This window comes from Ranitomeya imitator, chromosome 2 (genome assembly GCF_032444005.1).
Source record: "Ranitomeya imitator isolate aRanImi1 chromosome 2, aRanImi1.pri, whole genome shotgun sequence".
Lineage (NCBI taxonomy): Eukaryota > Metazoa > Chordata > Amphibia > Anura > Dendrobatidae > Ranitomeya > Ranitomeya imitator.
Window position 1 is genome coordinate 44194592 of NC_091283.1, and position 16970 is coordinate 44211561.

The following is a 16970-nucleotide window of genomic DNA, read 5'->3' on the forward strand; positions in this document are numbered from 1 at the left end:
TGCTATGGACATTAATGTCTCCTGAATTGCTCCTTAAGATGTAGATGCTCCGATATCCTTATCAAAATAAATTACATATTGATCAAGAAAACCTAGAGAAACTCCTAGGGTTGAAAAGGCAAAAAGTTACATTGGCAAAGCCTCCAATAGAAGACCCAATTTCCATATATCACTTTTTCTGGAACTGAACCAGAGAAATAGAAGAATTTATTAATATATATGGTGTTACATTTGTGCACTACATCATAAGCAGGAATTTCCTAAAGAAAGCAATTAGAAAATAAGGAAAAAAAAATGCCATGTGGTTGCGAATTTAGATAAGTCCCAATGCTTCTATTATCTTTACGGATTCCTGTATAGTCAGCATTTACGAGTAGCGAGATAGTATTAGGATAATCCGAGCTTTTAAGCTATGTGCACTCGTAGGAAAAGAGGTGCAGAATTTTCTGCACAAACACAGTAATTTGTTAATGTAAAACTTAATAAAACGGACTAAGGCTACATTCACATTTGCATTGTGCGATGTTGCATCGGAGACGCAACGCACAACGCAAACAAAAACACAACAAAACGCACGCTAAAACGCTGCGTTTTGCGACGCATGCGTCCTTTTTTTGCCGAAATTTGGACGCAAAAAAAATGCAACTTGCTGCGTCCTCTGCGCCCCACGCTTGCGGCAAAAAAAACGCATGCGTTGCAAAACGCAGCACAACACATGTCCATGCGCCCCCCATGTTAAATATAGGGGCGCATGACGCATGCATCGCCGCTGCTGCGCCCAACGCAACCACGCAAAACGCTAATGTGAACGTAGCCTTAGGGCTGTGAAATTTTTTTTTGAGGAGATCCACTCCAAAATATTAAACCTTTACTATTTATTTCTATGGAAAATTCCCATTACTGTTCATAAGAGGGTTTTTTATTGTTTTTTTTTTTCCATTTTAGGTTTTGAAAAATAGAAAAATAAAAAAGTTCCTTTGAAGTGGATCCTGAAGGAATCAATTTCAAATTAGGCACTCTCCAATGAAACTGCTGCAAAACACTTCAAAGATGCTTAAGAAAAATACAAAGAAAAGAATGGTTTTCACGAGCGCTTTTCACTTTAAAAACTACGTGTGAGCATAGCCAAAATGGAATGTTGAATTGCAGTCTTTTTGCCGAGTTTTTTTTTTTTAGCAGAAACCCTACGTTTTTGAAAAGTTTCCGCTCGGTTTCTTCTCCATAAACTGAAAAAAAAACAACAGTGTGAACATTATTAGAGGGAGTTTTTTTCAAGAGTGTTTTAGAGCGAGTCCGCTTCATATGGCACCAGATAATTAGATTTAAAAAATTCTTAAAATACTGTTCCTGATCATTCTCACTGTAAAACCACTTTGCTGGTCATACAATCAGTCATTTTAGAGGTTTTCTTTCACTTTAAGTTTTGAAAACGCCTGGTGGGGGAAAGGAAAGTGCGTGTCACCTCTCTGAAGCATCTCCTTGTGGCTCTAAATAGGTATCGTTCAATGAAAAAATTGGAAAAACTATTTTGGAAAAAAAAAACCCTCCTCAAAACGGCTTCAGATAATGAAAAACTCCTCTAAAAATTTCCCAAAGATGAAGTGTGTCCTGAAGCAGCTTCCACTTGAAACTCTGGGTGAACGTAACTAATAAAAAAAATTTACCTTTTAGGGGCAAACAGGGGGCATTGCTACTTTCAAGGAGGCACATGGTGGGCATTGTCTGGTGCTTGGACTTGAAGCTCAAATCCCCACCCCGCATGTTTGGAGCCTATTACACAGCCAATCAGCATGCGGGGATTGCCTGCTAGCCACTATATTGCAGTAGCCATCTTGGTAGTGGTATTACTGTGATTGGCCTGCCGCATTACCTCATCATAGGTTATAAAATGACAGTCGCTGTCGCGCACGACTCACTGACGCCATTGCACAGCTGTAGAAATCACAAGAACGTGAGATGTCGCCACGGATAGGAGGCAGATCAAGAGTTAACAGGTTTATTAACAACACGTATTCTCCTCGCAGGGAGTGTAGGGACTCAGGAAGTGTTTGAGGTAGAAAGGCAGAACTGGAAGCTAGGAAGGGACAATATGAAGAAAACAAAGGCAAATAAACGTATCAGTCTGCAGTTTTCTTGATTGCAGCGTCTCGGTTCTCTGATTAGTTAAACTGTGCACACACAGGCCTGGATACCTACTCTTTCTCTCCAATCAGATCTGTCCCTGAGCTGTGTAAGAGGAAGAACAAGATCGGGTATACCTTTCTCACACCGGTTCCGGAACTACCGGGACTGTGAACAATGTTGCAGGGGGGAAGATTTTCAGACATGGACAGACCCTTGCATGTGACTGCGGTAGGCGGGGCCGGGTTAAAAAGCGCTGCGAGCGGCAAAAGAGCCAGAGCCGAGGTGGGAAAGCTAAGCTGACAGGTGCATTACTAGTGGTGACTGCAGAGCACCCCTTGAGCGCAGGCAGACTTGACAGATCCCCTGCGAACCGGGCTACTGTTAGTGGACGACAGGCTGCCAGTTTCCCGCTAACCTCCACGCCAGGAGGCGACTGAGTTGAAACCAGTGTCTGTAACGTGCGCGCAGCGCAGTGAGAAGCAGGTGACTAGGCCAGAGCCCCTTAGCCAGGCACCTGTGTACACCACGGAGTCCTGTGCTTTGCTGTTTGTATCAGATACATTATACCTTTAGCCTAGGGACAGTTGTAGGAGAGGGGAGAGTGGTAGAATGCAGCTTCTAGGCAGGGCTTAGGGCTTTGCAGTCCATTTCTAAATATATAGCTGATGAACGTGGCCATATTCTTTTTTTTGGGAGGTGAAAATATTGACTATATTATCATCCATAGAGGATTACATCTTTTGTGTTACACGTCGGTATTATATAACACTGCAAAAAAGTATTCAAATGTTTTTTTTCTGGATTGAATTTGTTATCCATTGAGTATTACTTGCTTTGTGTTACATTTCGGTGGTATATTACACTCCAAAAAAGCATTCCAAAAATTTTATGGATTGAATTAGTAATCCATATAGTGTAACGTACTTAGTGGACGACGATGCGACAAAGATGACAGAATACCGAGAGACTCCCAAGGGAGCGACTGGAGGAATATCAGAGCCAGACCAAGCTAGCGGGATAATAGAGGAGGCAGGAGCCTGTGGTCTGGAACCGTCCACTTTCCTAGAACCACCAAGGCCTGAACCCAAGCCACAGTGGTTCTTGCGGACTGCGGGGCCAAGGCTGATCAGAAGAGAGGAGAAAGGAGAAGGCAAGCCAGGATCAGGGTTGGATACATGCTAGTGGGCCCACTATCTTAACCCCTTTACCCCCAAGGGTGGTTTGCACGTTATGGACCGGGCCAATTTTTACAATTCTGACCACTGTCCCTTTATGAGGTTATAACTCTTGAACGCTTCAACGGATCCCGGTGATTCTGACATTGTTTTCTTGTGACATATTGTACTTCATGATAGTGGTAAAATTTCTTTGATATTACCTGCGTTTATTTGTGAAAAAAAACGGAAATATGGCGAAAATTTTGAAAATTTTGCAATTTTCCAACTTTGAATTTTTATGCAATTAAATCACAGAGATATGTCACACAAAATACTTAATAAGTAACATTTCCCACATGTCTACTTTACATCAGCACAATTTTGGAACCAAAATTTTTATTTGTTAGGGAGTTATAAGGGTTAAAAGTTGACCAGCAATTTCTCATTTTTACAACACCATTTTATTTTAGGGACCACATCTCAATTGAAGTCATTTTGAGGGGTCTATATGATAGAAAATACCCAAGTGTGACACCATTCTAAAAACTGCACCCCTCAAGGTTCTCAAAACCACATTCAAGAAGTTTATTAACGCTTCAGGTGTTTCACAGGAATTTTTGGAATGTTTAAATAAAAATTAACATTTAACTTTTTTTCACAAAAAATTTACTTCAGCTCCAATTTGTTTTATTTTACCAAGGGTTACAGGAGAAAATGGACCCCAAACCTTGTTGTACAATTTGTCCTGAGTACGCCGATACCCCATAAAGTGGAGGTAAACCACTGTTTGGGCGCATGACAGAGCTTGGAAGCGAAGGAGCGCCATTTGACTTCTCAATGCAAAATTGACTGGAATTGAGATGGGACGCCATGTTGCGTTTGGAGAGCCACTGATGTGCCTAAACATTGAATCCCCCCACAAGTGACACCATTTTGGAAAGTAGACCCCCTAAGGAACTTATCTAGAGGTGTGGTGAGCACTTTGACCCACCAAGTGCTTCACAGAAGTTTATAATGCAGAACCGTAAAAATAAAAAATAATTTTTTTTTCACAAAAATTATCTTTTCGCCCCCAATTTTTTATTTTCCCAATAGTAAGAGAAGAATTTGGAACCAAAAAGTTGTTGTACAATTTGTCCTGAGTACTCTGATACCCCATATGTGGGGGTAAACCACTGTTTGGGCACATGGGAGAGCTCGGAAGGGAAGGAGCGCCGTTTGACTTTTCAATGCAAAATTCACAGGAATTGAGATGAGACGCCATGTTGCGTTTGGAGAGCCACTGATGTGCCTAAACATTGAAACCCCCCACAAGTGACACCATTTTGGAAAGTAGACCCCCTAAGGAACTTATCTAGATGTGTGGTGAGCACTTTGACCCACCAAGAGCTTCACAGAAGTTTATAATGCAGAGCCGTAAAAATAAAACAAAAATTTTTTCCCACAAAAATTATTTTTTAGTTCCCAGTTTTGTATTTTCTCGAGGGTAACAGGAGAAATTGGACCCCAAAAGTTGTTGTGCAATTTGTCCTGAGTGCGCTGATACCCCATATGTGGGGGGGAACCACCGTTTGGGCGCATGGGAGGGCTCGGAAGGGAAGGAGCGCCATTTGGAATACAGACTTAGATGGAATGGTCTGCAGGCGTCACATTGCGTTTGCAGAGCCCCTAATGTACCTAAACAGTAGAAACCCCCCACAAGTGACCCCATATTGGAAACTAGACCCCCCAAGGAACTTATCTAGATGTGTTGTGAGAACTTTGAGCCCCCAAATGTTTCACTACAGTTTCTAACGCAGAGCCGTGAAAATAAAACATAAAAAATTCCCCCCAAAATTATTTTTTAGCCCCCAGTTTTGTATTTTCTCGAAGGTAACAGGAGAAATTGGACCCCAAAAATTGTTGTCCAATTTGTCCTGAGTGCGCTGATGCCCCATATGTGGGGGGGAACCACCGTTTGGGCACATGGGAGGGCTCGGAAGGGAAGGAGCGCCATTTGGAATGCAGACTTAGATGGAATGGTCTGCAGGCGTCACATTGCGTTTGCAGAGCCCCTAATGTACCTAAACAGTAGAAACCTCCCACAAGTGACCCCATATTGGAAACTAGACCCCCCACGAACTTATCTGGATGTGTTGTGAGAACTTTGAGCCCCCAAGTGTTTCACTACAGTTTATAACGCAGAGCCGTGAAAATAAAAAATCTTTTTTTTTCCCACAAAAATTATTTTTTAGCCCCCAGTTTTGTATTTTCCCAAGGGTAAAAGGAGAAATTGGACCCCAAAAGTTGTTGTCCAATTTGTCCTGAGTACGCTGATACCCCATATGTTGGGGTAAACTCCTGTTTGGACACACGGGAGAGCTCGGAAGTGAAGGAGCACTGTTTTACTTTTTCAACGCAGGATTGGCTGGAATTGAGATCGGACGCCATGTCGCGTTTGGAGAGCCCCTGATGTGTCTAAACAGTGGAAACCCCCCAATTATAACTGAAACCCTAATCCAAACACACCCCTAACTCTAATCCCAACGGTAACCCTAACTACACCTCTAACCCAGACACACCCCTAACCCTAATCCCAACCCTATTCCCAACCGCAAATGTAATCCAAACCCTACCCCTAACTTTAGCCCCAACCCTAACTGTAGCCTTAACCCTAACTGTAGCCCTAAACCTAGCCCTAACCCTAGCCCTAACCATAACCCTAGCCCTAACCCTAGCCCTAACCCTAACCCTAGCCCTAACCCTAGCCCTAACCCTAGCCCTAACCCTAACCCTAGCCCTAACCCAAGCCCTAACCCTAACCCTAACCCTAGCCCTAACCCTAATGGGAAAATGGAAATAAATACATTTTTTTAATTTTTTTATTTTTCTCTAACTAAAGGGGTGATGAAGGGGGGTTTGATTTACTTTTATAGCAGGTTTTTTAGCGGATTTTTATGATTGGCAGCCGTCACACACTGAAAGACGCTTTTTATTGCAAAAAATATTTTTTGCGTTACCACATTTTGAGAGCTATAATTTTTCCATATTTGAGTCCACAGAGTCATGTGAGGTCTTGTTTTTTGCGGGACGAGTTGACGTTTTTATTGGTAACATTTTCGGACACGTCACATTTTTTGATCGCTTTTTATTCCGATTTTTGTGAGGCAGAATTACCAAAAACCAGGTATTCATGAATTTCTTTTGGGGAAGGCGTTTATACCGTTCCGCGTTTGGTAAAATTGATAAAGCAGTTTTATTCTTCGGGTCAGTACGATTACAGCGATACCTCATTTATATCTTTTTTTATGTTTTGGCGCTTTTATACGATAAAAACTATTTTATAGAAAAAATAATTATTTTTGCATCGCTTTATTCTCAGGACTATAACTTTTTTACTTTTTCGCTGATGATGCTGTATGGCGGCTCGTTTTTTGCGGGATAAGATGACGCTTTCAGCGGTACCATGGTTATTTATATCCGTCTTTTTGATCTCGTTTTTTTTTTTTTTTTCTTACGGTGTTTACTGAAGGGGTTAATTAGTGGGACAGTTTTATAGGTCGGGTCGTTACGGATGCGGCGATACTAAATATGTGTACTTTTATTGTTTTTTTTTTTTATTTAGATAAAGAAATGTATTTATGGGAATAATATACAGTGGGGCAAAAAAGTATTTAGTCAGTCAGCAATAGTGCAAGTTCCACCACTTAAAAAGATGAGAGGCGTCTGTAATTTACATCATAGGTAGACCTCAACTATGGGAGACAAACTGAGAAAAAAAAATCCAGAAAATCACATTGTCTGTTTTTTTAACAATTTATTTGCATATTATGGTGGAAAATAAGTATTTGGTCAGAAACAAACAATCAAGATTTCTGGCTCTCACAGACCTGTAACTTCTTCTTTAAGAGTCTCCTCTTTCCTCCACTCATTACCTGTAGTAATGGCACCTGTTTAAACTTGTTATCAGTATAAAAAGACACCTGTGCACACCCTCAAACAGTCTGACTCCAAACTCCACTATGGTGAAGACCAAAGAGCTGTCAAAGGACACCAGAAACAAAATTGTAGCCCTGCACCAGGCTGGGAAGACTGAATCTGCAATAGCCAAGCAGCTTGGAGTGAAGAAATCAACAGTGGGAGCAATAATTAGAAAATGGAAGACATACAAGACCACTGATAATCTCCCTCGATCTGGGGCTCCACGCAAAATCCCACCCCGTGGGGTCAGAATGATCACAAGAACGGTGAGCAAAAATCCCAGAACCACGCGGGGAGACCTAGTGAATGAACTGCAGAGAGTTGGGACCAATGTATCAAGGCCTACCATAAGTAACACACTACGCCACCATGGACTCAGATCCTGCAGTGCCAGACGTGTCCCACTGCTTAAGCCAGTACATGTCCGGGCCCGTCTGAAGTTTGCTAGAGAGCATTTGGATGATCCAGAGGAGTTTTGGGAGAATGTCCTATGGTCTGATGAAGCCAAACTGGAACTGTTTGGTAGAAACACAACTTGTCGTGTTTGGAGGAAAAAGAATACTGAGTTGCATCCATCAAACACCATACCTACTCTAAAGCATGGTGGTGGAAACATCATGCTTTGGGGCTGTTTCTCTGCAAAGGGGCCAGGACGACTGATCCGGGTACATGAAAGAATGAATGGGGCCATGTATCGTGAGATTTTGAGTGCAAACCTCCTTCCATCAGCAAGGGCATTGAAGATGAAACGTGGCTGGGTCTTTCAACATGACAATGATCCAAAGCACACCGCCAGGGCAATGAAGGAGTGGCTTCGTAAGAAGCATTTCAAGGTCCTGGAGTGGCCTAGCCAGTCTCCAGATCTCAACCCTATAGAAAACCTTTGGAGGGAGTTGAAAGTCCGTGTTGACAAGCGAAAAGCCAAAAACATCACTGCTCTAGAGGATATCTGCATGGAGGAATGGGCCAACATACCAACAACAGTGTGTGGCAACCTTGTGAAGACTTACAGAAAACGTTTGACCTCTGTCATTGCCAACAAAGGATATATTACAAAGTATTGAGATGAAGTTTTGTTTCTGACCAAATACTTATTTTCCACCATAATATGCAAATAAAATGTTAAAAAAACAGACAATGTGATTTTTGGATTTTTTTTTCTCAGTTTGTCTCCCATAGTTGAGGTCTACCTATGATGTAAATTACAGACGCCTCTCATCTTTTTAAGTGGTGGAACTTGCACTATTGCTGACTGACTAAATACTTTTTTGCTCCACTGTACATATATATTTTTTTTTCATTATTTAGGATTTTTTTTTTTTTTTTACACATTTGTAAAAAAATTTTTTTACTTTTTTACTTTGTCCCGGGGGGGGGGGGGGGGGGGGGGACAATACAGATCGGTGATCTGCCAGTTTGCACAGCACTCTGACAGATCACCGATCTGTCTGAGAGCAGTGCAGCGTTACCAAGTGCCTGCTCTGAGCAGGCACTTGGTAAGCCACCTCCCTCCCTGCAGGACCCGGATCCGCGGCCATTTTGGATCTGGAACTTGCTGCAGGAAGGAGGTAGGAGACCCCCGGAGCAACGCGAGCACATCGCGTTGCTGCGGGGGTCTCAGGGAAGCCCGCAAGGAGCCCCCTCCCTGCGGGAAGCTTCCCTGCACCGCCGGCACATCGCGATCATGTTTGATCGCGGTGTGCCGGGGGTTAATGTGCCGGGGGCGGTCCGTGATCGGCCGTGTTCCCCCCGTGAGCGCGGCCGATCGCCTATGACGTACTATTCCGTCCTTGGGAAGTAAAGCCCACCCCACATGGACGGAATAGTACGTCTAATGGCAGAAAGGGGTTAATGGTACCAAGAGCTGACATCAGGGGTGGGGGCATCTTTACATATTACATAGTAACATAGTAACATAGTTAGTAAGGCCGAAAAAAGACATTTGTCCATCCAGTTCAGCCTATATTCCATCATAATAAATCCCCAGATCTACGTCCTTCTACAGAACCTAATAATTGTATGATACAATATTGTTCTGCTCCAGGAAGACATCCAGGCCTCTCTTGAACCCCTCGACTGAGTTCGCCATCACCACCTCCTCAGGCAAGCAATTCCAGATTCTCACTGCCCTAACAGTAAAGAATCCTCTTCTATGTTGGTGGAAAAACCTTCTCTCCTCCAGACGCAAAGAATGCCCCCTTGTGCCCGTCACCTTCCTTGGTATAAACAGATCCTCAGCGAGATATTTGTATTGTCCCCTTATATACTTATACATGGTTATTAGATCGCCCCTCAGTCGTCTTTTTTCTAGACTAAATAATCCTAATTTCGCTAATCTATCTGGGTATTGTAGTTCTCCCATCCCCTTTATTAATTTTGTTGCCCTCCTTTGTACTCTCTCTAGTTCCATTATATCCTTCCTGAGCACCGGTGCCCAAAACTGGACACAGTACTCCATGTGCGGTCTAACTAGGGATTTGTACAGAGGCAGTATAATGCTCTCATCATGTGTATCCAGACCTCTTTTAATGCACCCCATGATCCTGTTTGCCTTGGCAGCTGCTGCCTGGCACTGGCTGCTCCAGGTAAGTTTATCATTAACTAGGATCCCCAAGTCCTTCTCCCTGTCAGATTTACCCAGTGGTTTCCCGTTCAGTGTGTAATGGTGATATTGATTCCCTCTTCCCATGTGTATAACCTTACATTTATCATTGTTAAACCTCATCTGCCACCTTTCAGCCCAAGTTTCCAACTTATCCAGATCCATCTGTAGCAGAATACTATCTTCTCTTGTATTAACTGCTTTACATAGTTTTGTATCATCTGCAAATATCGATATTTTACTGTGTAAACCTTCTACCAGATCATTAATGAATATGTTGAAGAGAACAGGTCCCAATACTGACCCCTGCGGTACCCCACTGGTCACAGCGACCCAGTTAGAGACTATACCATTTATAACCACCCTCTGCTTTCTATCACTAAGCCAGTTACTAACCCATTTACACACATTTTCCCCCAGACCAAGCATTCTCATTTTGTGTACCAACCTCTTGTGCGGCACGGTATCAAACGCTTTGGAAAAATCGAGATATACCACGTCCAATGACTCACCGTGGTCCAGTCTATAGCTTACCTCTTCATAAAAACTGATTAGATTGGTTTGACAGGAGCGATTTCTCATAAACCCATGCTGATATGGAGTTAAACAGTTATTCTCATTGAGATAATCCAGAATAACATCCCTCAGAAACCCTTCAAATATTTTACCAACAATAGAGGTTAGACTTACTGGCCTATAATTTCCAGGTTCACTTTTAGAGCCCTTTTTGAATATTGGCACCACATTTGCTATGCGCCAGTCCTGCGGAACAGACCCTGTCGCTATAGAGTCCCTAAAAATAAGAAATAATGGTTTATCTATTACATTACTTAGTTCTCTTAGTACTCGTGGGTGTATGCCATCCGGACCTGGAGATTTATCTATTTTAATCTTATTTAGCCGGTTTCGCACCTCTTCTTGGGTTAGATTGGTGACTCTTAATATAGGGTTTTCATTGTTTCTTGGGATTTCACCTAGCATTTCTTTTTCCACCGTGAATACTGTGGAGAAGAAGGTGTTTAATATGTTAGCTTTTTCCTCGTCATCTACAACCATTCTTTCCTCACTATTTTTTAAGGGGCCTACATTTTCAGTTTTTATTCTTTTACTATTGATATAGTTGAAGAACAGTTTGGGATTAGTTTTACTCTCCTTAGCAATGTGCTTCTCTGTTTCCTTTTTGGCAGCTTTAATTAGTTTTTTAGATAAAGTATTTTTCTCCCTATAGTTTTTTAGAGCTTCAGTGGTGCCATCCTGCTTTAGTAGTGCAAATGCTTTCTTTTTACTGTTAATTGCCTGCCTTACTTCTTTGTTTAGCCACATTGGGTTTTTCCTATTTCTAGTCCTTTTATTCCCACAAGGTATAAACCGCTTACACTGCCTATTTAGGATGTTCTTAAACATTTCCCATTTATTATCTGTATTCTCATTTCTGAGGATATTGTCCCAGTCTACCAGATTAAGGGCATCTCTAAGCTGTTCAAACTTTGCCTTCCTAAAGTTCAATGTTTTTGTGACTCCCTGACAAGTCCCCCTAGTGAAAGACAGGTGAAACTGCACAATATTGTGGTCGCTATTTCCTAAATGCCCAACCACCTGCAGATTTGTTATTCTGTCAGGTCTATTAGATAGTATTAGGTCTAAAAGTGCTGCTCCTCTGGTTGGATTCTGCACCAATTGTGAAAGATAATTTTTCTTGGTTATTAGCAGAAACCTGTTGCCTTTATGGGCTTCACAGGTTTCTGTTTCCCAGTTAATATCCGGGTAGTTAAAGTCCCCCATAACCAGGACCTCATTATGGGTTGCAGCTTCATCTATCTGCTTTAGAAGTAGACTTTCCATGGTTTCTGTTATATTTGGGGGTTTGTAACAGACCCCAATGAGAATTTTGTTACCATTTTTCCCTCCATGAATTTCAACCCATATGGACTCGACATCCTCATTCCCTTCGCTAATATCCTCCCTTAAAGTGGACTTTAGACAAGACTTTACATAGAGACAAACCCCTCCTCCTCTCCGATTTTTACGATCCTTTCTAAACAGACTGTAACCCTGTAAGTTAACTGCCCAGTCATAGCTTTCATCTAACCATGTCTCGGTTATTCCCACTATGTCAAAGGTACCTGTAGATATTTCTGCTTCTAGTTCTTCCATCTTGTTTGTCAGGCTTCTGGCGTTTGCGAGCATGCAGTTTAGAGGATTTTGTTTTGTTCCAATCTCCTCACTGTGGATTGTTTTAGAAATGTTCTTACCTCCCTTCTGAGTATGTTTTCCTGGGTCGTCTTTGTTCGAGTCTAATGTTTTTCTTCCCGTCCCCTCTTCTTCTAGTTTAACGCCCTCCTGATGAGTGTAGCGAGTCTTCTGGCGAATGTGTGTTTCCCAGGTTTGTTGAGGTGTAGTCCGTCTCTGGCGAGGAGTCCATCGTACAAGTAATTCACACCGTGGTCCAGGAATCCGAATCCTTGTTGTCTGCACCATCGTCTTAGCCAGTTGTTTGCATCAAGGATCCTGTTCCATCTCCTGGTGCCATGCCCATCTACTGGAAGGATAGAAGAAAAAACTACCTGTGCATCCAGTTCCTTTACTTTCTTCCCCAACTCTTCAAAGTCCTTGCAGATTGTCGGTAGGTCCTTCCTTGCCGTGTCATTGGTGCCAACATGTATCAGAAGAAATGGGTGGACGTCCTTGGAGCTGAAGAGCTTTGGTATCCTATCGGTCACATCCTTGATCATCGCACCTGGAAGGCAGCATACTTCTCTTGCAGTTATGTCCGGCCTGCAGATGGCTGCTTCTGTGCCTCTCAGTAGTGAGTCTCCCACCACCACCACTCTTCGTTGCTTCTTGGCTGTACTTTTTGCTGTCACTTGTTGCTGTGTGCCCTTTTCTTTTTTGCTTGCTGGTATTGCTTCATTCTTAGGTGTGCCATCTTCGTCCTCTACAAAGATTTGATATCGGTTCTTCAGTTGTGTGGTTGGTGATTTCTCCATGGTCTTCTTGCTTCTTTTGGTCACATGCTTCCACTCATCTGCTTTTGGAGGTTCTCTGACACTTTTTGCACCTTCTGTGACCAGTAGAGATGCTTCTGTTCTGTCTAGAAAGTCTTCATTCTCTTTGATGAGTTTCAAAGTTGCTATTCTTTCTTCCAGACCCCGCACCTTTTCTTCTAAAAGGGCCACTAGTCTACACTTCTGACAGGTGAAATTGGATTCTTCTTCTGGTCGATCTGTGAACATGTAGCACATGCTGCAGCTCACCATGTAGGTTGTCACATCTGCCATGTTGCTCCTAGATCCTGCTGACTTGCTGTGTGTTTTCCTTCTTGTGTAATCTACTCAGCCAAGCTCTCTTGCAATAATGTCCTACAGGCAAAAATGGTTTGGTGATGCTTTCGAAGCAGCTGGTCCCGGCTGTACCCAACGATCTTCTAGCTTAGGGAGACTTCGCTTCTCCCAGAAGGCACCTGGAATATGCAAATTAGCCTCCTGAAGCTTGAATCCCTGGTTTGGTGATGCTTTCGAAGCAGCTGGTCCCGGCTGTACCCAACGATCTTCTAGCTTAGGGAGACTTCGCTTCTCCCAGAAGGCACCTGGAATATGCAAATTAGCCTCCTGAAGCTTGAATCCCTGGTTTGGTGATGCTTTCGAAGCAGCTGGTCCCGGCTGTACCCAACGATCTTCTAGCTTAGGGAGACTTCGCTTCTCCCAGAAGGCACCTGGAATATGCAAATTAGCCTCCTGAAGCTTGAATCCCTGGTTTGGTGATGCTTTCAAAGCAGCTGGTCCCGGCTGTACCCAACGATCTTCTAGCTTAGGGAGACTTTGCTTCTCCCAGAAGGCACCTGGAATATGCAAATTAGCCTCCTGAAGCTTGAATCCCTGGTTTGGTGATGCTTTCGAAGCAGCTGGTCCCGGCTGTACCCAACGATCTTCTAGCTTAGGGAGACTTCGCTTCTCCCAGAAGGCACCTGGAATATGCAAATTAGCCTCCTGAAGCTTGAATCCCTGGTTTGGTGATGCTTTCGAAGCAGCTGGTCCCGGCTGTACCCAACGATCTTCTAGCTTAGGGAGACTTCGCTTCTCCAGAAGGCACCTGGAATATGCAAATTAGCCTCCTGAAGCTTGAATCCCTGGTTTGGTGATGCTTTCGAAGCAGCTGGTCCCGGCTGTACCCAACGATCTTCTAGCTTAGGGAGACTTCGCTTCTCCCAGAAGGCACCTGGAATATGCAAATTAGCCTCCTGAAGCTTGAATCCCTGGTTTGGTGATGCTTTCGAAGCAGCTGGTCCCGGCTGTACCCAACGATCTTCTAGCTTAGGGAGACTTCGCTTCTCCCAGAAGGCACCTGGAATATGCAAATTAGCCTCCTGAAGCTTGAATCCCTGGTTTGGTGATGCTTTCGAAGCAGCTGGTCCCGGCTGTACCCAACGATCTTCTAGCTTAGGGAGACTTCGCTTCTCCCAGAAGGCACCTGGAATATGCAAATTAGCCTCCTGAAGCTTGAATCCCTGGTTTGGTGATGCTTTCGAAGCAGCTGGTCCCGGCTGTACCCAACGATCTTCTAGCTTAGGGAGACTTCGCTTCTCCCAGAAGGCACCTGGAATATGCAAATTAGCCTCCTGAAGCTTGAATCCCTGGTTTGGTGATGCTTTCAAAGCAGCTGGTCCCGGCTGTACCCAACGATCTTCTAGCTTAGGGAGACTTCGCTTCTCCCAGAAGGCACCTGGAATATGCAAATTAGCCTCCTGAAGCTTGAATCCCTGGTTTGGTGATGCTTTCGAAGCAGCTGGTCCCGGCTGTACCCAACGATCTTCTAGCTTAGGGAGACTTCGCTTCTCCAGAAGGCACCTGGAATATGCAAATTAGCCTCCTGAAGCTTGAATCCCTGGTTTGGTGATGCTTTCGAAGCAGCTGGTCCCGGCTGTACCCAACGATCTTCTAGCTTAGGGAGACTTCGCTTCTCCCAGAAGGCACCTGGAATATGCAAATTAGCCTCCTGAAGCTTGAATCCCTGGTTTGGTGATGCTTTCGAAGCAGCTGGTCCCGGCTGTACCCAACGATCTTCTAGCTTAGGGAGACTTCGCTTCTCCCAGAAGGCACCTGGAATATGCAAATTAGCCTCCTGAAGCTTGAATCCCTGGTTTGGTGATGCTTTCGAAGCAGCTGGTCCCGGCTGTACCCAACGATCTTCTAGCTTAGGGAGACTTCGCTTCTCCCAGAAGGCACCTGGAATATGCAAATTAGCCTCCTGAAGCTTGAATCCCTGGTTTGGTGATGCTTTCGAAGCAGCTGGTCCCGGCTGTACCCAACGATCTTCTAGCTTAGGGAGACTTCGCTTCTCCCAGAAGGCACCTGGAATATGCAAATTAGCCTCCTGAAGCTTGAATCCCTGGTTTGGTGATGCTTTCAAAGCAGCTGGTCCCGGCTGTACCCAACGATCTTCTAGCTTAGGGAGACTTCGCTTCTCCCAGAAGGCACCTGGAATATGCAAATTAGCCTCCTGAAGCTTGAATCCCTGGTTTGGTGATGCTTTCGAAGCAGCTGGTCCCGGCTGTACCCAACGATCTTCTAGCTTAGGGAGACTTCGCTTCTCCCAGAAGGCACCTGGAATATGCAAATTAGCCTCCTGAAGCTTGAATCCCTGGTTTGGTGATGCTTTCGAAGCAGCTGGTCCCGGCTGTACCCAACGATCTTCTAGCTTAGGGAGACTTCGCTTCTCCAGAAGGCACCTGGAATATGCAAATTAGCCTCCTGAAGCTTGAATCCCTGGTTTGGTGATGCTTTCGAAGCAGCTGGTCCCGGCTGTACCCAACGATCTTCTAGCTTAGGGAGACTTCGCTTCTCCCAGAAGGCACCTGGAATATGCAAATTAGCCTCCTGAAGCTTGAATCCCTGGTTTTCCCAGGAATCCCTGATATTACAACCAGCAGCAGAGATGGGGGTCCATAGAAGAGTTTGAGACCCGTCATCACATCTTGATCAACCAGTGGGCAGTAGAGAAGATTGCAAGAGCTGAAGCTGGATCCATGGTCGCATTCCTCAATGTAGAGGGGTAACATCGCTGGTATGCAGGGGGGGTTATCCGAGAAGGAAGGGAGGCTCAGGATGGTGATACTGCCCCCAAGAGATCAGACTGTCCTTGGGGTTCTCCACCTCCTATGCGGGAGCAAGTGATGGTGCAGGTGACACATGTACATCTAACATGTCGGGAGCTCCGACAGTACCCGAAGTCAGGTCACTTACAGCCCAGGAAACAGGTGGAAACAGTCCCCCCAGCCTCCCGAGGAAGGAAAAGAAGAAGCGGACACTTGAAGAAGATTATCTTATTACCGTCCTTATCATTTTCTCCTTGCTTTGCATAAAGCCTTTATGAGTGTAGGAGTACATCAACTACCCTTTCAAGATATTTGAATGAGATCTGCCAGTTGTTGCCTTCAAGGGTCTATGGATGACCCTTGTGATCAACCCGCACGTCGCCACCCAGCTTAAGGTCACTATTACGTCAGAAGGATCACGTAATGCGGTCTCCCCCCACATTCACCAATGTGATGTTCTCGACCCCACGGGGAGACATAAGCTTGGTACAGTTTTACACAGACATCTCCTGTCCACATGGGCCAAGGGAGTTCAGGGAGTGAGAGGATATGGTCCACGTAGTCACTGACATGGCACAACACTCGCCCACAACCTTGCCAGGCTGAGAGGCCCCTTTCACTAGCACCAGTGAAACAGAGCACTGCCAGCCCAGTAGGACTGCCACCAGTTCCTCGTTAGATATAAGCTCTGTCCATTAATGGGATTATATCGGGCCAGAAACCAGCCCTGGTAGCATGGAAAGTTAAGCTGAGAAACGGATGTATGGATTTGTGGATAGACATAAAAGAGTAGCCCAAGATTAAATTATATACTTAATCGCCTTAAGGGCACACTAGACAACAAAACTTACAAAAAAAAACTCTTAAAACTATAAATTGTATTGACACACGTTAAAAACTAATTCCCAAAATTAATCAAACACACACGTGAAATGTATAATAAATGAATTTACCATACAAGGGTACATACATATAAATCTAACTATATAATCGTCTAAAGGGTACTTCCGTCTGTCTGTCTGTCTTTCTGTCTGTC

General features: G+C 44.1%; 1 protein-coding gene across 10 annotated transcripts in view; it reads right to left on the reverse strand.

The window, feature by feature from the left end:
- RYR1 (ryanodine receptor 1) overlaps positions 1 to 16970 on the reverse strand; it is a 179866-nt gene that overhangs the window by 123334 nt on the left and 39562 nt on the right. The gene's annotated exons all lie outside the window — the stretch shown is intronic.